The 24,375-nt window shown below is 42.9% G+C and overlaps 1 long non-coding RNA gene across 1 annotated transcript; it reads left to right on the plus strand.

Moving 5' to 3' along the window:
* The first annotated feature begins 1,803 nt into the window (after window positions 1-1,803).
* Window positions 1,804-4,643, plus strand: LOC128458111 (uncharacterized). Its single transcript, XR_008341984.1, has 2 exons — window positions 1,804-2,479; window positions 3,215-4,643. It is a non-coding gene; the product is annotated as an uncharacterized LOC128458111 (long non-coding RNA).
* Window positions 4,644-24,375: the final 19,732 nt, after the last annotated feature.

The following is a 24,375-nucleotide window of genomic DNA, read 5'->3' on the forward strand; positions in this document are numbered from 1 at the left end:
GGTCTTGAAGCAGGCTGGTACGTGACATGTCTCCAGTGAGGTGTTAAAAATGTCCGGACACAGCTGATCAGCACAGTGCTTCAGGATTGATGGAGAGACAGAGTCTGGCCCAGCTGCTTTGCGGGGGTTCTGTCTCCTGAAGAGTCTGTTGACGTCCCTCTCCAGGATGGAGAGAGTCGTCCCTGTGGTAGGGGAGGAGGGGGGGACTCTTAGGTGGGAAGTGGTGGAAAGGTGCAGGCCATTGCAGTGGTGGGGAAGGTGCAGCTGATGGGCTGGAGGGTGGTGTCATGGGGGATTGTGTCAGGACTGTCCCATTGTCTACCAAAGCGACAGTAAAACTCGTTTAAGTGGTTGGCCAGGCGTGAGTCCTTAGTGGAGTGGGGGGCTCTAGGCTTGCAGTTTCTAATCAGCCTAAAGGCCGAATTATAGTACTGCGACTGCAACCGCGGCTGGCCACGCAGTTGCATCGACGGACTCGTTTTGGTAACCCGCTCGGAAAAGTTGGAAGCCAGCCAGCTGCAGCACAGAGTCCGGTACAGATCCACACAGCCACGTCTCCGTGAAGCACAGAACTAACTAATAGCTGGAGTTCGTCCAGCTTGTTGCACAGTGAGTGCACGTTGAAGAGGAATATTCCTGGAAGCGCTGTGTGAAGTCCTCGCCGGCGGAGACGCACAAGCAAACCGGCCCGTTTACCTCTCCTCCGCCGCTTCACCGTGTGAACAAAGGTGAGGGCACCTTTGACCAGAATGTCCAAAATTTCTATAGATGAGGCAATGAAAGTCGGAAATAAATATCCGGAGTTATGTCCCTGATGTTCATGAGCATCTCTCTGATGAAAGAGCTCCCGATATTTATGCAAAAAACTGAATTAACTAACAAAACAAGACAAAACATCGCGCAACAAAACATAGAGGCAGCCGTTCGCGGCGCCATCTTATAAGCACATACTATGGTACAAAAACGCATTCTATGGCTTTCTTTTTTTTGGCTAGGTTTATTTTCGAATTGTTTGTCCCTCATACCCTAGACATCTTAGGGACGTAACATTATGACAGAAATTTGAATTGATATCATTACTGTTTTTCTGATGAAACTGAAACTTTTTTCCATGGTTTTTCCCCTAAACCTTTCCAGCTTGGAACCTTCCTCCTCAGGAGTTCGTTGTTTATCGAGTCCTGACGGAACGTTGCTAAGACGACTTCCTGGTTCAAGTTACTTTTATCCTCGGGAAATGTCCCAGTCACAAACACATGAAAGTGAAACTGAGATTTAGTTTCTTTCAGAGTAAATATCTCTCTCACCAAAGAAATTATTAATTTATGATTAATTTCTTTCTTTTGCTTCACAATATTTTAGTTTCAAATCTGTCTTGTGTCTCATTTATATGTTCATTATTTGTTCCACAGTATCTTGATCTATAAATGCCATTTTATTTGTGCATTTTTATATTGTTCAATACAAAGCTGTGAGACTCAGAGTGTGTCTAGTTTTATTCTGTGATGAAGGTGCAGCAGAGAACTGGCGCAGAAACAAAGAGAGCAACCGTTTCAGTTTAACTTCCTGTCGTAACGTGTTCATGACCTAGATTCAGAAGCAGTTTTTTGATGTAACTGAACCATTGCTGGCATCATCGTGTTTCAAACAGGTTAGAACACTGTGTGAGTCACGTTAAACTGGGAAAGACAAAGGTAATTGGGTCATATTTCACTTTGTGACCCAGTTCACACATCATAACACGTTTCTCTGAGATGAATCACCTCCAAACCTCTGAAATGACCACGCCTTCCTGAAACAGCACGGCAGCACGCACACCGGGGAGAAATCGCACCACTGTGTCGTGTGTGGGGAAGGCTTCCACCGAAAGACCAACGTGAGGCTGCACATGAAGAGTCACACCACTGCTAAATGACCATCTGTCAATGATCATTACACACAGCGAATGAAATGATGTGAGAGGTGCGGCTCATCCTCAGGTTGCAGATAGACATTATTACCAGCACTTTGTATTTTCATCATCGTTGCATCGCCTCAGTTTTTACAGTCGAACATTTAGAAAACAGACTCCAGTCCGAGCAGGGACACTTCAGAGCTCTGAGTCCCTTCATGTGTAAAACCATCACACATTTTTATCAACAACTTTTCTAACTTGCTATATTCTCTCGTTACATTTCTATCAGAGTTTTAATAAATCACTTTCTGAAATAAAGATGTTTTTCTGGAGCTGAAGATAGAAAAGGTTAACGAGTGTCTTGTCTCTGTTGAGGGCTTGCTCTGATTGGTCGACAGTCAAGCGATGAGTCAGGCTCCAGTTACGACAAAACAGGTTCATACTCGCTTGGATGTTCGCCACACCTTAATTTTGTTGTGAACCAGTTGGCGACAACCTGCTGCGTCACAAACTCGAAGTGAATAAATAAGAGCTGCTCCCCAAAGGTTTTCATCAGGACTCACACACTTTTCACTGTCGAACACTCAGGTAAGTGAACACTCACTTTGTTTCTCCTACAAATCTGGTTTACTGTAAATATCTTGGGAAGGAAGGAAGGATATCTGCATTATCCCAGAGGGGACATTTGTTTTACAGCCAGTGGTAAAAGATAAAGATCTTCATCCGTGTTCGTCTGATGGAAAGTTTGTTCTGAAACCTTCAGTGGAAGAAACAGATTCATGTGTTCAGGCCTAAACCTGCAAAAGTCTGAGCTCTGTTAAATCATTGGAAACAACTTTTTAATTAAGCCAGGGCTGGAAAACTCTTTTATATGCACAGAAGAAGAAGAAGTGATCTTTAGTTCATCACTGTGGAAACATCAGCAGCAGTTAAAGTCTGTCTGCTTCAGTATCACTGGCCAGTTCCAGTGCTCATGTTTCTGATCAGCTTGGTTTGAATGATATAAAACGGATCGAGTCCCTGTTTGACCCTGTTTAACACAAGATGGCAACGTGGACCATCTTTATTAACATAATGTTTTACATGAGCACTTCCTGTTTTCAGCCCTAAACTTAAAGAACCTCATGGAAACTTCCTGATGATCTGGTGACACCTGCTGGTTGAAGGAAATAGAGTTTGAGAGGCAGAAGAACAAATGATTTTAGTTTGAATGAAGAAGCTGTCATTTGATTTTGTTTCATCACTGGGTTCGGTGAAAGTGACGGACCGGTACATGTTGTAACATTATCATTATAATTATAATAATACCATTAATCTCTGCAGAATCACTCATACTAACATGGACGCCCCAGCCAGAGCCGCCGCAGCCACTGCCGCTGCCGCCAAAGCCGCAGCCGAAGCCACCGCCGACGCAGCCGCCAAAGCAGCAGCCGCCACCGCCGCCGCCGCAGCCGCCGCCGCCGCCCTTTAATGATCGTGGTCGTCTTGATGTGGGATCATGTGAACATCTGAGCAGCGAGATGTTACCAATCTGCTAAATAAACCTTGAGAAGCTGTTTGTTGAAAACCAAGTGTCCTGTTCATTTCATCTCTGGGAGCAGAAACGCTCCTACACATAAACCTCCAGAAATCATGACGCATCACTCAGAAACTTGGGGTGGCACCCTTTTCACATTGAAATTTTTTCTATAAGATTTAAAGAAGGCTTCAAAATAGGAAACTCAACCAAGCCGTTGTGTAATAATTATTATTATAATTTAATTATAATTTTTACACGAGCCACGCAACAGACTTGATGAGTTCATTTAAACACTGAAGATTAATTTTAAGTAGAAAATTCCTCCTGCCGAGAAATTTCGAATGGGTGCCTTACTAGCGGCCGGATCCAATGACAAAACATTTTTTTGGGGGAAGAGAGACAGACTTTTGTCAATTTGAGAATGAGAGAGAGACAAAATGTACCAGTTAGAGAGAGAGAGAGAGAGAGAGAGAGAGAGAGAGAGAGAGAGAGAGAGAGAGAGAGAGAGAGAGAGAGAGACTTTATCAGTGGATAGCGCTGTTGGGACAGTGTTTTGGCAAGACCATGTTTAATCAAAAGCCTGAAAACACATGTTCCATTGTTCTGGAAAAAGCCAGAGCACAGGGAACTCAGTCTCCCAGGATTCCCAAACTTCACACAGAGGTCAGAAAAGCCACAAGGGTCGCTCCTATTGGTCACTTTGGACCCCATGCCCTGTGAGGTACCGGGGCAATATAAGGCCACTTCTCCCCCTCCTCTATCTCTTTCTTCAATCCGTCTGAGGGCAGAAGGATGTCCAGCCTCTCTTCCTTCATCGCAAAGAGGAGAAGCCTGATTTCTCCAGGTCGTATGTTCTCTTCGCATCCAACTCTACGAGAGGAGCACAAAGGTGCAGCTTCCAGCTCATCTCACCAAGGAAACCTCCTCGCAACTCAAGCTCTACCAAACTCCTAGAAGCGACAATTATACTAGGCTAAGCAAGACTGTTTATTTGATTTTGTGTGGTCTTTATTAGTTTGATTTGTGTTGTGATGTTTTGGTTATAAGTTATTCGAAGTAATGTTAGTTTGCTAGGCTCCTCAGAGTCTCTCTTTGCATTTCATTCTACATCCTTTGTCTAACTTAGCATCAACACAGACACACGCATATCTCTTCCTAAATGTATCTGTATCTGTATCTGTATCTGTAGTTATCGCCTCCCCCGCTACCCATCATAAAACCACTTCACAAGGAGGGGGGTTGTTTCTTTAGTTTGACCAGCGACCATCTTAGAAGCACAGAGGAAGGTGCTACCCTTTCGGCCAGCCGCCATTTTGGGAGAATTCTGACTAGTGGCAGAAACTTGGACTAGTGGCAGAGAAGGTCTCTGTTTCGACTCCACAGAGAAACAACAAAAGACGAACCTGGATTGATCTGTCCAAAAATCCAAGAGGATTCTCCCTACCCTGTCTAGTGCCCCTGAGCAAGGCACGTTACTCCCCCAACGTCTGCTCCCCGTGCGCCGTACATGGCTGCTCACTGCTCTGTGTGTCCTGCACCAGATGGGTTAAAAGCAGAGATTAAATTTCCCTACCTGCATGAGTGTGTCTGTGCATGTCTGTGCCTGTGTTTTGGACAAATAAATGTATCTTAATCTTAATCTTAATCTTTACATAGGCACACACTCACATACACATCTTTGTTTAATTAGCACGTTGTTAGTAATTTGTGTTTTTTATACTTTATTATATTCATAATAAATATTTTTCTTTCACAAATGTTCCTTCATTTGGTCACAGGAGTGTAATGATCCAGCCCTTCTACTTCTGCCTTTCAATGCTGACTGTTGCCAAGTAGCTGTTTGCAGTGTTGAGCCAGTTCACACTTAAAATGATCTAGTTCAACTTCAGAGGGTTAGTTAAGGACATTTTTAATTGGGATGATTTAGGTGTCAGTTGTCCTGTGAGCGTCACGTCTCGTGTTCTACTGAGCACAAGGAGAGAACAGAGAGGAGGAGGAAACAGAAACTCCAGCTCGGTACAAACCAGCTGCAGCTTCTGCTCAGATCATGAAGCAGCTGATCACTATGCAGATGTGACCAGAGAACTCAGTGTTTTCACTGTTTCCACTGTTTCCACTGTTTCCAGTTTCCACTGTTCTACAAAGTCACTGAGTGGCTGCTTCACAGTGACGAGCTCAGATCTCACTAAGTGTTGTACTATATCCCCGTAGCCAATGGATCTCCATAGCACATTTACAAACCATAAATGATATGTTAATATCCAGCTAATGGATTTCTCTAGCATAGGTATAGATCATAATGAACTATCCTTGAACCGCATATGGAATAATAAGAGGAGAGATGGTTTTCAGCAGGTCCCTAAATCTTAAGGAACATTCCCAAATTTAGGCAGAAGGCCATGTTGTGTGACGTCATTTTATCTCTAGGTTTGTGGTAAACAACTCTCCCTATAAAAATACTTGCCTTGCAGAGGCAAGTCAGATTTTCACTATTCGGCCTGTGTGATTTCTCAGGGCATACCATGGTGCCCGTCTGACCTGTGAAACTTCTGTGTAATAAATTCAGTTATGCTGCAAGTTCTGGGTCGGCTTCTCCTCTCTTCAAACACCGACTTCGACAAGACACTGCTGCTTGAATGATACGATAGTGTGTCTCTGAGCGAGTGTGCAGCAGTGTGGGGGAGCGGTTAGGCCCGCCTTTCTCATTAGCATACGGACACAGAAATAGAGAAATAAATAAATGCAGAAATATATTTAAGATATTTATTTATATATTTATTTACTTATTTATATATTTATTTCTGTATTTATTTATATATTTCTGTATTTAATTCCTTATTTATTTATTTATTAATTAATTAATTAATGTATTTATTTATACTTAAGTCAGGTATGGTCCTTGATAGATATCAGCACGGCAGCACGCACACTGGGGAGAAACCACACCGCTGTGACGTGTGTGGGAAAGCAGAGAGGCCACATTGAGGTACAACATCTCTGAAAGATGTCAATTCATTGAAATATGAGTGAAAAGTAAAGTTTCGTTTTCTCCTGAACTGCACATGTGCATTTCTCCACAAAGATGATCAGGAAGCGAGACGTCTAACTCGCCACCTTCAATCACCAGTTTGACAACTGCAGGGTTTCCCCCAGAAAACTTGCTAAGCCTGGTGGTAAGGCCGCTAGAGAAGCCGACCGGCGGCCGACAAAAAAATGTTAAAAGTTGACAGGAATTTTGAAATTATGACAATTGTTATTTTAAGACATTTATTAACAATACTTATTAATATTACATAATACAGTTTACAAAAAATAATAAATGAAATAAAAATAAATATTATCAATTAATAAAATCTAAATGAATCTAAAAAAACTAGCCATTTCTGGTCACATTTAAAAGTAAAATAAATTAACATAAATAAAAAAGTGCAAACATGGCCAAGGGGGAACAGGGAACTCAGGGCCTGAAGAGGTATGCTGTGTGACCTCTTTTACTTCTTGCAAGTGATCCGTCTCGGCTTCTGAAAGAACTCCTCAAGAGCCTTACTGTAGTCAAGATCAGCCATAGAGGGACCATTTATTGTTATACAGAGGCAACCTGTTCCTGAGGTCTTTGGGTTAAATCCGCTACTTGGATGTTTCCCATCGCGACTCGCAGCAGGCTGCTCCGACGGGCTAACATCCGACGTGCTAATATCCGACATGCTAACATCCGACGCGCTAACATCCGAAATGCTAACATCCGCCGCGCTAACATCCGAAATGCTAACATCCGACGCGCTAACATCCGAAATGCTAACATCCGACGCGCTAACATCCGCGCTAACTAGCTCTGGCTCTGCCTCATCATCGAGCCCACGGCTCGGTCGGCTCGCTGGCGATGCTCTCCGCTTGGCCTGGGGCTGAACGAGCGGCCTCCCCCGACTCCGGAAAAAGAAAGAGTCCAAGGTTTTTGTTACCCTTTCTCCGTGACATGTCGCGTGAAAGTTGTTGCGTGGTAGAGACGGGTCGTGGTTTTGGAGGTTCAGGTGATGGAAAATACACCTGACCTCTTACCTTATGGGTTCACATACTGACCATAAGATGTCGCCATTGCGGTTTCAACCGTATCACCAGATGCGGTTAAAAGCGCAATGCCGTCTTTGGTATCATGTTTCTGGTGCATAACATTTTTTTTTTTTTTTAATAAATAAACAAGCGACGCTTAGCCTGGCGGGGGGGGGAGAAAAGCCTGGCGGCCCGCCAGGCCTATAAAGCACTGGGGGAAACCCTGAACTGACAATGAATATACTGGTTACCTGTTTGAACTCAATTCACATACTTGGAAGGTTGACCCGGGGAGGTTGAGCCGAGCGTCCGGCCTCTTCCACAGCCCTAGCAGCAGCCCCGCTCAGGGCGAGTAAGAGGTGTCAGATATGCCCCAGGAAAAAAGACTGTAAAACTGGCACCGTGTGCTGCCGGTGTAACAAATACATCTGCAAAGGGCTGCTCACGTGTCTATTGCCCTACGTGTGTGTCCTAATATGCCGGGGGAAGCAAGGACCACACAAGGGTTGAGACAGAAATTGGAATCGATATCAATAATTATGTTTTTCTGATGAAACTGAAACTCTTTTCCTGGATGTTCATAAACGTTTTTCCCCGAAACGTTGCTAAGATGACTTAGTTAGTATCTAATATCTCTTTCACCAAAGAAATTATTAATTCATGATTAATTTCTTTCTTTTGCTTCACAATATTTTAGTTTCAAATCTGTCTTGTGTCTCATTTATATGTTAATTATTTGTTCCACAGTATCTTGATCTATAAATGCCATTTTATTTGTGCATTTTTATATTGTTCAATACAAAGCTGTGAGACTCAGAGTGTGTCGTGTTTTCTTCTGAGATGAAGGTGCAGCAGAGAACTGGTTCATAAACAAACAGAGAAACCATTTAAATTTAATTTCCTGTTGTCACTTGTTCATGACTCGTTTCAGAAGCAGTTTGGTCATGTGACTGAACCATCGCTGGCATCATCGTGTTTCAAGCAGGTTGGAACACTGTGACCCTAACCCTAACCCTAACCCTTGACCTTTGACCTCAGAAATCTAATCAGTGAGTTTGTGAGTCCAAGTGAACGTTAGAGACAAAGGATCCAGTCGGTGGTATTCAGTTTGTGGTCATCGTGACCTTGACATTTGAACTAAAACACCAAAATCTATTCAGTTCATCTTTGAGTCAAACTGAGTGTTTGTACCAAATGTGAAGAGATTCCTTTAAGGTGTTGCTGAGATATCGTGTTCACAAGGACGGGACGAACAAACAACCTGAAAACACGACGCCTCGGTTTGTTAGATTATTAGATTATTTCTGAACCAGTGTGTTGGAAAGTGAAGAGTTGTATTGTCTGAGACGAAGGCACCGTCGACACATGAAAGAAGCACAGAGGAGAAACCTCATCACTGAAGAGTCACCACATGTTGTTCTCTCTGTGAAAAGCTGCAGCGAAGAATTCAGATGGAAACAAAGAAGTTCTCATCAGTGAATCTGAGTTAAATGCACTTTACCATCGAGTTAAACTGTTGCTGCATCTTTTAAAAGTTAAATCGACTTTTAGGAGTCTTCCATTTAAAATATGATACAAAACAAGTTCATACTCGCCTGGATGTTCGCCACACCTACACCAGCTGTGTCAAGGCCTTTCATGAAGGGAAAATTTTGCTTAGCAACTATCAGAGTAGTAGGAGCGTCACGGAGAGCGGCTTCTTGTCACTTCCTGGATTCCTTGACAAGAGGCGGGGGACTACAGCTTTGGACCAATAAGGGAGACCCAAATTGATTTGCGGTGACTCCCCTTCAATCTTTCATGACCAATCATATTAAATCTCTGTTATAATTATATCAAACCCCTTTTGTTCGGGGCCATTATTAACTACCTATAGCTAACTGATTTAGCCTAGGCTGTGATAATTGTCCATAGCTATGTTGTTCAACTTTCATTGCATCTCAATAAATACTTCAATTGGACCAGTCCGGCTCTTCTCTTATTTAGGATAAACCAACACGCTTGACAATTTGGTGACCCCGACATGATCCTAAGAGAAGTTTTTACCGACGTGATCCTGAGGAGGAATCTTTTGACCAGAAAGACCGGAGACTCCCAAGGTCCGAGGCTGCTCCTATCGATTCTCCACATACTCAAACCAAAAGGTAAGCAGAAACAAATTCTGTTTAGTTATGGATTCTGAGTGTGCGGGGAGGAGAAAGGAGGTAAAATAATAAGTCTAAACAGTGCAGAGTCTTGGCGCAACAGATAAGTCTGTGACGCACGAATCCTTAAAACTAATTCAGATTAGAGAAGAGACACACCGGTGATCGGGGCTAAAAGAAGAAAGACGACTTGAGCAAATGTTGCATCTCTGCAAACTAAGTTAGTTGGTGTGGGATTCTTGAGGAAGTTGAGTAGCCTACACAGAAGTGAGGTGCTTGACTAGCCAGAACCACCGTTTCTTAAATCGGTCCTAAATTTAAGAAGTCCAGATCTTAAAAATATTATTGTGTTTCTCGAGGTAGTAGTTGGCCTGGTCTTACGAGACAGGAGCTTTACTAGTCAGACACAACGTATTTTCAATTGGGCAAAAATAACGGAAGGCTGTTACGATTAAAACTTTGGAAGAGGAAATTACTATATAATAATATAATAATTATAAATTAATGTTGATTATATAATATAGGGAGTTCTTTCTGAAGGAACTAGTGTGAATGAAAAAGTGTGTCTGTGAAAACTAGGGAGGAGGAGAGGAAAAAGAGTCAAGGTCAGCTTGCTGACTGAGACAGAGAGGGAAAGGACTGACTGAGAGACAGAAATAATACAAAAACTAGACTAGAGGCGATATACACCTGCCATTTGATGTATGTTGTATGTATGGATGTGAGGGTATATGTGTAAAGGACTTGCCAAAGAAAGTGAAAGAATGTTGACTGAAGGTTTGAGAGATGAAGTAAGACTAGAAAGATAAAGTTAGCGTTAGGAAGGAGAAAGATCTTTAAGAGTGAGATGTTTCAATCCAGTGATATCTTGCTCTGAGATGGATAATAGAATGTAAAACTTGAGTGGTAAACAAAGTAGGGGAAGAGATGTGGGATAGAAAGATTTTGAATACGTGCACAAGAGGAATGGGAGGGAGATAAGAGTGTTTGGGAGTCCGAAAGCCATCTGAGGAAGGCCAAAAGTTTTGCAGCTTGCAACTGTCGGTGAGATCATAAGGAGGCTTAGTTGTTTTTTATTTTATCATGAAGGAAAGTGTGGCAGAATGACTTTTATTTACTTTTTTTCCTTTGGTTCCGCTGTCGATTCTGAAACGTTTGGTTGAATCTCATGTCTCACACATTTGTCCTTTGTATGTGATACCTGTTTTACCACAGGGCAATTTGATGTCAAAGCTTCTGAATTATGATGCAATGAAGCATTCGGTGACTTTTGGGAAATGGTTTGAACACAAATACTCAAACGCTGTCAATTCTGCTGCTTATTGAAATTCAGCTTGTTAAAGATTTAATTTTCATGAAATGCCAAAGATTTCTGTCACTTTTCTGCCACTTTTTGAATCTTTTATTTTTAAATGTCCACCTATTTGGCTTCTACTCCTCAAAATTTTTAAGAAATTGTTGACCACAAAAGGAGGGTCTATGTATGTTATGTTTTGATAATTTTTTCTTTTCTTTGCAAATATAAGCTTATATAATCAACTTTAAACTCAGTTACTCACCGCAGCATATTAATAACTTTTCTGTTTGTTTCCTTTCAATCTATGGGATCTGGGCTCCATGTCTCCACAACCCACTCCCATCCGGTGACAGCTGTACCTCTTGCACCTGACAAACGGAAAGTATCAATTCCACAAAAGGATCTCCACAAGGCTAAATCCAGTTCATTGACTCTTAAACTGATCTCCGAACAGCACTGTCCCCAGTAAGTGGTTCACACCATTTAAATGGTGTGAAAGGAGAGACTGTTAGGAATTCAATATTTTAGCTGTTGTGTGGGTCTGACTGTAGTATTTGCAATAAAGGCAGGAGGGGGGGGCCTTGAGCAGGTTGGGCCAGATATAAGGCCTTTATACAAATGATTTATAAATAACCCTTGCTGCATAGTGTTAATAATGAATCTTATAATTATTCTGAATTCTAACTTTTGGTATTAAACCATTATTCCCTTAACTTCATTCACATCACATATATCTCATGCAGCTGTCTGATAAGTTCTGGAGGTCGGACAGAGGGACTTTGTTGACATTGTTCTGTTTCATTGTTTTGGTTTCGAGGATCCTAATGTTTACATCAACAGGACATTGTTTGGATATAGCAGGAACATCATATTCCTTTCTCCAATGGCCCACATGGCATCAGCTGTGTCAAGGCCTTTCATGAAGAGAACATTTTGCTTAGCAACTATCAGAGTAGTAGTGGCTTCTTGTCACTTCCTGGATTCCTTGACAAGAGGCGGGGGACTACAGCTGTGAACCAATAAGGGAGACCCAAATTGATTTGCGGTGACTCCCCTTCAATCTTTCATAACCAATCATATTAAATCTACTCTTATAATTATATCAAACCCCTTTTGTTCGGGGCCATTATTAACTACCTATTGCTAACTGATTTAGCCAAGGCTGTGATAATTGTCCATAGCTATGTTGTTCAACTTTCATTGCATCTCAATAAATACTTAATTTGGACCAGTCCGGCTCATCTCTTATTTAGGATAAACCAACACGCCTGACAGAAAGCACACAACGACTCAACATTCATTTAGTGATCTCCGACATACGAAGCCGGGAGTCATTGCTGCCGACGTGAATTACGATTTTATTGTATTTACGTTTAGTTTTAGCCAGCAGCTTGAGTTTAGATGCGATGTCGCCGGCTCTGGCCCCTGGGATACAATTAACTATGGTCGCTGGTGTCGCTAACCTGACGTTTCTCAGAACCGAGTCGCCAATAATCAGAGTCTGTTTATCAGCGGGTGCCTCGCTGTGTGGAGAGAATCTATTTGAAACGTGAGCTGGTGGCTCTTTAATCGTGGGCTTTTTAAGTCTAGCACTATGCCCCCTCCGGACCGTCACCCAGCTGCCCTGGGCTCCCGGCTGCACGGGACTAGTCAGGGGGCTGCTAGTTAAGGCTAGGCTACGTGCTAAGCTAGGTGGATCCGCGGCTAGCGGTAGCCGGCTAACTACAGCTAACGGAGATTCTAAGCTGCTGAGCCGAGCTTCTAAGTCGCTAAGCCGAGCCTCCATCGCTATCAACACACTACATTTATTACATGTACCACTACTGTTAAGGGAGGCAGAGGAGTAAGTAAACATGAGACACTCGGAGCAAGAGAGAGCAGTGGAGCAACAGGGAGAGAGAGAAGACATCGCTGCTATAGAGCTGCGAGGGTGAGCTCAGACAGAACACAGAATCACTAAGCACGATAGAGTATGGGTTGTTATGTGTGGGTGTTTTAATACAGACCGGTGATTTTAGCAGTAGTGCTACAGAGAAACAGCTGTGTTTAGCGGAGGAGCTAAAACAGAGAGCGGCCACCGCCAGCAGCATGAAAACAGGAAGTGACGCAGCACGCTTAACGTAATGACCCGAAGTCTTTAAAATTAACTGCGCCATTCATTTTAATGACGCAGGAGATGTCCATTTAAAATATATTACAAAACAAGTTCGCCACACCTTAATTTTGTTGTGAACCAGTCGGAGCCTACAACATGCTGCGTCACAAACTCGAATTGAATAAATAAGGGACACTCCCTAAAAGTTCTCAGAAGGACTCACCCACTTTTCACTGTCGAACACTCAGGTACGTGAACACTCACTTTGTTTCTCCTACAAATCTGGTTTTACTGTAAATATCTTGGGAAGGAAGGAAGGATATCTGCATTATCCCAGAGGGGACATTTGTTTTACAGCCAGCAGTAAAAGATAAAGATCTTCATCCGTGTTCGTCTGATGGAAAGTTTGTTCTGAAACCTTCAATGGAAGAAACAGATTCATGTGTTCAGGCTTAAACCTGCAAAAGTCTGAGCTCTGTTAAATCATTGGAAACAACTTTTTAATTAAGTCAGGGCTGGAAAACTCTTTTATATGCACAGAAGAAGAAGAAGTGATCTTTAGTTCATCACTGTGGAAACATCAGAAGCATTTAAAGTCTGTCTGCCTCAGTATCATCGGCCAGTTCCACTGCTCATGTTTCTGATCAGCTTTATTTGAATGATATAAAAACGGATGGAGTCCCTGTTTGACCCTGTTGATCACAAGATGGCAACGTGGATCATCTTTATTAACATAATGTATTACATGAGCACTTCCTGTTTTCAGCCCTAAACCTAAAAAGGCCTCATGAAAACTTCCTGATGATCTGGTGACACCTGCTGGTTGAAGGAAACAGAGTTCGAGAGGCAGCCGAACAAATGATTTTAGTTTGAAAGAAGAAGCTGTCATTTGATATTATGTTGTGAGGGGGGTCATCACATACAGATATTGAACACTGTCATCACTGGGTTCGGTGAAAGTGACGGACCAGTACATGTTGTGATATATAATATTATCATGATAATTATAATAATACCATTAATCTCTGCAGAATCACTGATATCAACATGGACGCCCCAGCCGCCGCCGCCGCAGCCACCGCCGCCGCCGCCAAAGCCGCCGCCGAAGCCACCGCCGCCGCTGCAGCTGCAGCCGCCGCAGCCACCGCCGAAGCCGCTGCCAAAGCCGCCGCCGCCACCAAAGCCGCAGCCGCAGCCGCCGCCGCCCGTTAAGGATCGTGTTCGTCTTGATGTGGGATCATGTGAACATCTGTGCAGCGAGATGTTACCAATCTGCTGAATAAACCTGAGAAGCTGTTTCTTGAAAACCAAGTGTCCTGTTCCTTTCATCTCTGAAACTCCTTCACAGTTTCTGTAGACCATGTTTTTATTTTGTCCAGATGATGTCGAACTGGAGCAGAATTCGGAAACGCTCCAACACATAAACCTCCAGAATTCATGATGCGTCACGTTTGGACATAGGGTTAGAATAAATTCATAAGATATGATATGTTAGTGATCATAAAGAGGTTCTTGTTTCCATTATGCTAAGCTAACAGACGACGGACTGCAGCTTTATATTTACACGTAGACTCCAGGAAGTGATGCCAATGTGCTGCCTGAAACCTGCATTCTCTGTCTAACCAGCAGAGGGCAACACAAAGAAATCGGTTTCTAAAGAGGTTTACAAGGTTTCATATCAACTGATTTAGATTTAAAAAATACTGACTAATTATTCACATTTCTGATTATTCGAGAAAAATAACGTTCCTTAGTTCTCACCAGCTTTATGAGTATTCCTCCTTCAAGTTCACATTCAGGTGAAGGTTTAAGTTTTTCTCTGAATCGAAATGTGTCCCACTCACACACAGGTCTGTGGAGTATACATGATTGATATAGTCTAATTTTGAATTGTACGCTTTAATCAGTAAAAGTATTTGATATTAAGAACAAGCTGCTTTCTCTTTTCTTCTCAGTCGATCCTCTTTTGGTTCATAGGGTCGAGAAATAACATGAAGAGCAGGTAAAAGAGTCACACACGCGCACACATACACACAAACAGACACACACACACACGTACACACACACACAGTTAATCTCTTTCATATGAAGATGTTGTCCCTCACAGATGTTTGAAGTCACATGTGGTTGTTGACAGGAAGTGAAATGCTCCAACTGAGGTAATAAAATAAGATAAGCTCATTCAGTGATAAAAAGCTCAGAGAGACACGGAGACAGAAACATTCACCTTGACTGCTCAGATTGGGGGGGTCCATCAGAAATTTGGGGTGGCCCCCTTTTCACGTTTTAAAAGATTTAAAAAAGGCTTCAAAATAAGAAATTAAACCAAGCAGTTGTGTAATAATAATAATAATTATTATTTTGCTATAATGTAATCCAAATTTTTTTAACGAACCAAGCATGAATAGCGACAGAACTTTTTTTAACGCCTGCACTGAATCTCACCTGCAGGTGATAAGTTCCATTTAAACACTGAAGATTAATTTTAACTAGAAAATTTCTCCTGCCGAGAAATTTCGAATGGGTGCCTTGCTAGCTGCCGGATCCACAAACAAAACATTTTTTGGGGGAAAGACAGACAGACTGTGTCAATTTGAGAGAGAGAGAAAATGTTAGAGAGAGAGAGAGACAGAGAGAGAGAGAGAGAGAGAGAGAGAGAGAGAGAGAGAGAGAGAGAGAGAGAACCAGAGACAGAGAGAGAGAGAGAGAGAGAGAGAGAGAGAGAGAGAGAGAGAGAGAGAGAGAGACTGGCTGGTTTAAGATAGAGACACAGACTTGATCTGATTTTTGAAATATTACGCCAGTGGAAAAAGGCGGTTCTAGAAATTTGTTTTAATTGACTATTAAAGGATAAATCAGGATCGAAGATCACTCCCAAGTTCCTGACTGTTTTGTCGTCTAGCACAGCTATATCATTAGATAATGTATCTCTAAGGTGTTTGGGGCCAAGTATTATAACCTCTGTTTTGTCTGAGTTTAATAAGAGAAAATTGCGGGTCATCCAGGTTTTTATGTCCTTGAGACATGATGAAGTTTAGTTAATTGATTACTTTGTTCAGGTTTTATTGATAAGTATAACTGGGTGTCATCTGCATAGCAGTGGAAATTTACAGAGTGTGTCCTGATAATGTTTCCTAGTGGGAGCATATATAATGAGAATAAAATTGGGCCGAGCACAGAGCCCTGTGGAACACCATGGTTTACTTTGGTGCGCACAGATGACTCATCATTAATTTGCACGAATTGGGAGCGATCAGAAAAGTACGATTTAAACCAGTTAAGGGCGGTTCCATTAATGTTAATTAACTGTTTTAGTCTTTGTAATAGAATTTGATGGTCAATTGTGTTGAATGCTGCACTGAGATCTAACAGAACGAGGACAGACACAAGTCCCTGATCTGAGGCTATTAAAAGGTCATTAGTGACTTTGGCCAAGGCTGTCTCTGTGCTGTGATTGGCTCTAAACCCCGACTGAAAGTCTTCCTATATATTATTTTCCTGGAGAAACTCACACAGCTGATTGGCTACCACTTTTTCTAAGATTTTAGACATGAAGGGGAGATTAGATATTGGTCTGTAATTGGCTAAAACCTCTGGGTCTAGGGTGGTTTTTTTGAGAAGGGGTTTGATTACTGATATTTTAAAAGACTGTGGTACATAACCTGATGATAATGACAGATTGATAATGTTAAGTAACGAACTATCAATTAGGGGCAGAATTTCTTTAAGTAATTTGGTAGGAATGGGATCTAAGATGCAGGTTGTTGGTTTAGAACCTGAGATTAATTTGGTAAACTGATCACGGGTGATCAGAGAGAAGCTGTCTAAGTAAAGGGTAGGATTCTCAGCCGTTTCTGAGATCTCTGTTGTTGGGAGGGTATTAGTGCCAATTGAGGGCAGGAGATGGTTGATTTTATTTCTAATAGTTAGAATTTTATCATTAAAAAAGGTCATAAAGATATTGCTATTTAGGTATCGAGGAATACTGGGTTCGGTGGAGGTGTGACTCTCTGTCAGCCTGGCTACAGTGCTGAAGAGAAACCTGGGGTTGTTTTTATTCTCTTCTATTAGTTTTGAATAGTAGGCGGCTCTTGCTTTGTGGAGAGCCTTTTTATATTCTTTAACACTATTCTTCCAGTCTATGAGGTTTTCAACATGGTTGCTGGAGCGCCACTTCCTTTCTAGTTTTCTTGATAATTGTTTTAAAGGGGACCATATGCCCATTTCACCACAGTTGATATGGCTCCTTGGGTCTTAATGAAATGTCTGTAACAAAAAACCACAAGGATCATTTAAAAAAGCACCCTTTTTACCCTGTCTAAAACAGCCTTCCTCAGATTGACCTGTTTTGAGTGCCCCGCCCCCCCCCCCCCTCTCACCGCCCCGCCCCCCCTCTCACCAACAACCCATCCCCCTTCTCACTGCCCCGCCCCCGACACAAACACACACACATCTTAAATCTCCCCTTAGCATATTTAAGGTTGTTAAAATCATTTTAAGTCACTGTCCTACACATATATTTCTGTATCTGTTTGTTGTGTTTCTTCATTGAAGCTACAATTTTCTAAATACTACACCTTTTGATAAAGATGTACATTATTTAAATACATGCATTAGATATTTGTGTATACACACATATCTACACTTAAAATATGCGGTGCTGTACTCTCAAGCCCCGATGAGAGACCAGCTAGCCGCTGACAGCTAGTTCGATTTGACGGTTCTCAACGCCGGCCGGGCACTGATTGCTATGAGGCTAACGCCACAGTTTTTCTGGTTATAGACACTCACTGCGACACGAGACACGCACTGTCAACGCTCACCTGTCCGTGGGGGCGATCAGTCAGGCGGCTGCTGCTAACCATAAACAAACAGCGACAGGTCCACCAGAAGCGAGCCGCAGACATGGGTCCAGCAGCCAAACATCACCTAACGAGCCCGAGCTGAGGAGGGGGCTTTGGCTCGTGACTTACCCCGACCGAAGGCTCTGCTTCTAGGCCAGATCTCCGCCTCTCACCCCGCTCACCGGCTGGTTAGCGTCCCCCCTCGGCTATCTTCCCAGCTAACACCCGCCGCCTCGAGCTGAGGAGGGTGCTGTGGCTCGTAACGTAACCCGGTCTCCTCCTCCACCAGATCTCCCCCCAAAAGTCGATTTTTCATAATATGTCCCCTTTAACTCATTTGTCTGGGAATTATACCACGGAGCTAATTTACTACGTTTGACATTTGTCTTTTTTAGAGGGGCTATTGAATCTAATGTTAATCGTAATGAGTCTGCAGAGCTATCGACGAGGTGGTCGATCTCAATGGAGCTCGGGTTTTGTTCTTTAAATCTACGGATAATACGGGTTTAAATGTAATTGGAATTATTTCCTTAAATTTAGCTACAGCACTATCAGGTAGACATCTAGAAAATGAGTTTTTTATTAGTGGCATATATTCAGTTATTGAAAAATCGAAGGTTATTAAATTATGGTCTGATAGAGCTGGATTGCGCGGAAGTACTGTTAAATGTACAATTCCGACACCGTACGATAATATAAGGTCAAGTGTGTGGTTACAACAATGAGTAGGTTTGTGCACACAGTGACTGAAACCAATTGAGTCTAGTATCGAAATAAATGCTACGCTAAGGCAATCTTTATTATTGTCAACATGAATATTAAAGTCACCAACAATAATAATTTTATCTGTCTTTAGGACTAAGTTTGATAAAAACTCAGGGAATTCCGTTAAAAATTCTGTATAAGCCACCGGAGCACGGTAAACTACAGCAAATATGATTGACTGTTGGTGTTTCCTGGATTGGCGTGGAAGACTAAGAACCAGACATTCAAATGATTTGTAGCTGAGTTTAGGGAGTAGATTCATTTAGACTGACATATTCATCAGGATGCAGCCACGTCTCAGCGAGGGACAATAAATCTATGTTGTAATGGGAGACTTGTTCATTAATTAAAATAGCCTTAGTTGACAGTGATCTAATGTTTAATAGACCACATTTAAAAGTCTGGGTTTCCTGTGTTGTTTCAGAGGTTGTTTTAATTTGTATTAAATTTTTGTGTGGAGTTCTCGCTCTGTTTTTTGTTTAATTTCAATAATTTAATCGGACGGTGAACAGACACAATCTCTATGGGGTTGTGTGACTGATCCAGAGGGAGCGCAGAGAAGTGTTTAGCACTGCAGCTCTGCTTCCTGGTCCCAGCTATGGGTTGTCATGTTATAGACTGAGTAATATTCCTAGATAAGAGAGCTGCTCCATCCCAAGTGGGATGAACACCGTCTCTCCTAACAAGACCAGGTTTTCTCAAAAAAGTTAGCCAATTATCTACAAAGCCCGGAACCGTTTACAGGACACCACCTCGACAGCCAGCGGTTAAAAGACAACATGCGGCTAAACATGTCATCACCTGTTGTATTAGGGAGCGGGCCAGAGAAAACTACTTTGTCCGACATCGTTTTAGCAAAAGCACACACGGACTCAACATTCACTTTAGAGATCTCCGACATGCGAAGCCGGGAGTCATTGCTGCCTACACGAATTACATTTTTATTGTATTTACGTTTAGTTTTAGCCAGCAGCTTTAGTTTAGATGCGATGTCGCCGGCTCTGGCCCCTGGGATACAATTAACTATGTTCGCTGGTGTCGCTAACCTGACGTTTCTCAGAACCGAGTCGCCAATAATCAGAGTTTGTTTCTCAGCGGGTGCCTCGCTGAGTGGAGAGAATCTATTTGAAACGTGAGGAACAGGATCCGGCACCTCTTGGTTTTGGCCTGCCCGTGTTCCGGGACTTATTTGGGCTGATCCTGTACCTCTCGTATAGAAACAAATATTAATACAGAGCTGCCAACTCTCACGCTTTCGGCGTGTGACACACATCCAATTTCTCACGCCAAAAAAAAAAGTGAGTTCTTACAAGTGGCCAATACGTCGATCGCGAAGGCAGTGTGGGCCGGCACCGCCACGCCCACCCACCCCCCTGACAAGAGGTCCGCCGCGGACGAGGTTCGCTACATCGTCCAGGGCGGGGGGTGGCGGCAGCGGCGGCGGCTATAGACACACCGCCGCTGATGTGACGTTTTGTAATAAATCTCTCATTTGATTTTTGTGTTTGCAACCAAAGTGTGTTGCAACTTGGGTGCAACACACTTTGGGTGTTGCAACTTGCAACACCCCCGACAAAATCTCACTCCAAGGTTTTTTGAAAAGTTGGCAGCTCTGTTAATATTAAAAAAATGTTCAAAAAATGTATAAAATAAAACAATAATATTCATATAATAATTTACAGAACAAGTCCCATGAATTTCATGTTGTTTATTAAGATAAAACGACGTCATTTGAAAGACTCGGAGATCTGTTGTTGATGCACCCCGCTTCGCAGACAAAAACTTTTGAAATTTGCCGCATCTGGGGAGCAAGCAGCAGAGAGGAACAAAGAGTTACCTGCTCAATGCAAACATGTCAAAAATACAATTTACTGTCCTTTTTCAAAAAGAAGGAAGAGTTGCATGACGCTTCGACACGAGTCAGAAAAGCCTCGACAAGCGGCGACAAGGGCAGTTGCAGCGGTCATGTTGACGAGCAAAACCGGCTGGAGCAGGAGACTAGCGCCGCAACCGCTAGCCAGCTTCACCGACAGCTAGCCAAGCCAGGGCAGGAGGCCGGTACCGCGGCAGCAGCAGGTCAGGTTGCCCGCCAGCCGGAGCGGGAGCTAGCTACAGCGCCAGCATCACAGACACACACAGTAAAACCCGAAACAGGGAGGAGAGGAGAATCCGGACATGGTCGTGATGTGGGGTGTTTTGGACAAATAAATATGGTGAGCATACTGTCTATTAATAGGCCGCCGTGCCAATCTTTAAATAATAATAATAGAAGATTTATGTGATTTATTGTAAGCTTTGAACTTTCATTTTTTATGTTTTACAAGTTAGATCTATGTTGAGAAATTAATTGCTGACTGTAAGTCCCACCTGTGTTGATGTGGGCATTTGCCTGTGCTGTGCAGTATAGCCTAAAATAATTGTAAATTATTGTCATAACATTTATACCATGGATATTATTTGAAATTAAGGCTTGTAAATCCCACAGCATTGTCAGTGGGCATTTGCATGTTTTTTTCAGCACCGTTTTCTGTATGCATTCCGGGACCTGTGTCCGTCTCGTCATCCCTGCGCTGTCATATGTACTTTGCGTTCCGGCACCTTGTGATTTACAAATTAAGCACTGCTATGCCCCCTCCGGACCGTCACCCAGCTGCCCTGGGCTCCCTGCTGCATGGGACTAGTTAGGGGGCTGCTAGTTAAGGCTAGGCTACGTGCTAAGCTAGGTGGCTCCGCGGCTAGCGGTAGCCGGCTAACTACAGCTAACGGAGTTTCTAAGCTGCGGAGCCGAGCTTCTAAGTCGCTAAGCCGAGCCTCAATCGCTATCAACACACTACATTTATTACAAGTACCTCTACTGTTAAGGGAGGCAGAGGAGTAAAGGCTGAATTATAGTCCTGCGACTTCAACCGCGGAAGGCCACGCAGCTGCATCGACGGACTCGTTTTGGTTTATGCTTCACTAACGTGTTGCGCATGTTGCAACGCAATTCACCGCCAGAACACTAGGCGGAGTAACGTTGTTTGTCGAAGACAAAACACACAAAGAGGAGACGTCTTCTTCTTCGTCGACTGTTTATTTACATCGCCACTACGGCTCCTCATAGCCTATTTCTGGCGGACAAATCGGCCAGTCAGTGACGGGTTATACAAGTGGTCATACTTTCGGATCTCTTCTGCCAAGTGCTCATCTATTTGGTCCATATTTGTTCTTCTAAATCTTCCGTGATTTCCACGTATTGTGGGGCATGAAACCGGAAACTAGACTCCGGACGGGATGTAGTAAGCAGACCAATCACAAGCCTTGCGGGCTGCGTGAGCCTCGCGTCGTTTTGTCGTATAGTTAGAAAAATCGGCGGACACACGCAAGCCGCCAGAGGGCACGAAAGGGGCGTGTTGCGTGTCTTGCGTGCAACCCGACTATAATTCGGCCTTAAGTCAACATAAGACACTCGGAGCAAGAGAGAGCAGTAGAGCAACAGGGAGAGAGAGAAGACATCGCTGCTATAGAGCTACGAGGGTGAGCTCAAACAGAACCCAGAATCACTAAGCACGATAGAGTATGGGTTGTTATGTGTGGGTGTTTAACTACAGACCGGTGATTTTAGCCGTAGTGCTACAGAGAAACAGCTGTGTTTAGCGGAGGAGCTAATACAGAGAGCGACCACCGCCAGCAGCAAGAAAACAGGAAATGACGCAGTACGCTTAACGTAATGACAACACAAGGGTTAAGACAGAAATTTGAATTGATATCAATAATTATGTTTTTGTGATGAAACTGAAACTCTTTTCCTGGATGTTCATAAACGTTTTTTCCCAAAACCTTTCCAGCTTGGAACATTCTTCCTCAGGAAGTCGTTGTTTATCGAGTCCTGACGGAAACCTTGCTAAGACGACTTCCTGGTTCAAGTTATTTTTATCCTCGGGAAATGTCCCATTCACAAACACATGAAAGGGAAACTGAGATTTAGTTTCTTTCAGAGTTAATATCTCTTACACCAAAGAAATTATAAATTCATGATTCATTTCTTTCTTTTGCTTCACAATATTTTAGTTTCATATCTGTCTTGTGTCTCATTTACATGTTCGTTATTTGTTCCACAGTATCTTGATCTATAAATGCCATTTTATCTGTGCATTTTTATATTGTTCAATAAAAAGCTGTGAGACTCAGAGTGTGTCGTGATTTCTTCTGTGATGAAGGTGCAGCAGAGAACTGCTTCATAAACAAACAGAGCAACCGCCATCGCCGCCGCAGCCGCAGCTGCTATCGCTGCAGCCGCCACAGTCGCAGCTGCCGCAGCCGCAGCTGCCGCAGCCATCAACGCAGCTGCCACTGCCGCCACTGCCGCCGCCGCCACCGCCACTTAAGGATCGTCGTTGTCTTGGTGTGGGATCATGTGAACATCTGAGCACAGCGAGATGTTACAAGTTTATTTTTAGCTTATTGTATATATTGGATAAAAACTATTTCATACAATTATCAAAATCTGCTAAATAAACCTGAGAAGCTGTTTCTTGAAAACCAAGTGTCCTGTTCATTTCATCTCTGAAACTTCACAGTTTCTGTAGATCATGTTTTTATTTTTGTGCAGACGAGGTCGAACTGGAGCAGAAACAAATCAAATCAAATCAAATCAAATCAAATCAAAGTTTATTGTCACATGCACCAAATAACTTGGCCAGTAAAATTCTTATTTCCTTGCAGGCAACATCTACGCAGTAGATGGGCATTACAAGATAAAAAAATAACATATAACATATAACATATAACATATAACATATAACATACAACAAATAACATAGTAACATAGTAACATATAACATATAACATATAACCTAGTAACATTTAACATTTAACATAGTAAAACAATTTAAATTTAAATGAAGGGATAGCAGCAGATAACAGGGTGAAGGAGTGAGGAATATTAAATTAAATAATATGCATATATGCGTAGTAAGTAATTAATGAGTGTAGTTGTATGAGTGGGGGAGCAGAATGTACATGGTGATGGGGACTGTTCAGAGGGTCAGTGTTGCTGGTTCAGAAGCCTTACGGCCTGGGGGACAAGCTGTTTGTGACTCTGGTAGTCCAAGCTCGGATGCTCCGGAAACGTCTGCCAGACGGCAGCAGTGTGAGAAGTCCTCAGCCTGGGTGGCTGTGGTCCTTGATGATGTCAGCCGATGATCTTCTCCTTGGTCTTGCAGACGTTGAGAGACAGGTTGTTCTCTTGGCACCATGTTACCAAGCCCCTTACCTCATGAATATAGGTGGTCTCCTCGTTGTTAGAGATGAGACCCAGGATGGTAGTATCGTCTTCAAATTTAAAGATGATGTTGGAACTGTGTGTTGCCACACAGTCCTGCGTGTACAGGGAGTACAGGAGGCCCTGAGGGGCCCCGGTACTCAGGGTCAGTGAGGAGGAGGTGTGGTTACCCATTCTCACCACCTGGGGTCAGGGCCGGGTCTAGGCAGGGGCAAGAGGGGGCCTGGCCCCCTCAAATAAATGTTGTGCCCCCTCAAACTAAATCCCCCAAAATATATTAAATTTCATATATTTTTTATTATCTCATGCTTCTCTCCTCCGCTCCACTTCTTAATGTCTTAATGTCTTGCTTGCCCCCTCAAATATAAAATATATCAAGTTGTTTCTCATGTCGTGTTTCTCACCTCCGCTCCATCTCCCCTTTTCGCTCTGCTCAGTGTATCGGCCTGCTGCCGGTTCACTGTGAGGGATAGCTGTCTGCCCAACTTCCAATCACCCTTTAGTATGCAA

Source organism: Pleuronectes platessa, chromosome 16 (genome assembly GCF_947347685.1).
Source record: "Pleuronectes platessa chromosome 16, fPlePla1.1, whole genome shotgun sequence".
NCBI lineage: Eukaryota > Metazoa > Chordata > Actinopteri > Pleuronectiformes > Pleuronectidae > Pleuronectes > Pleuronectes platessa.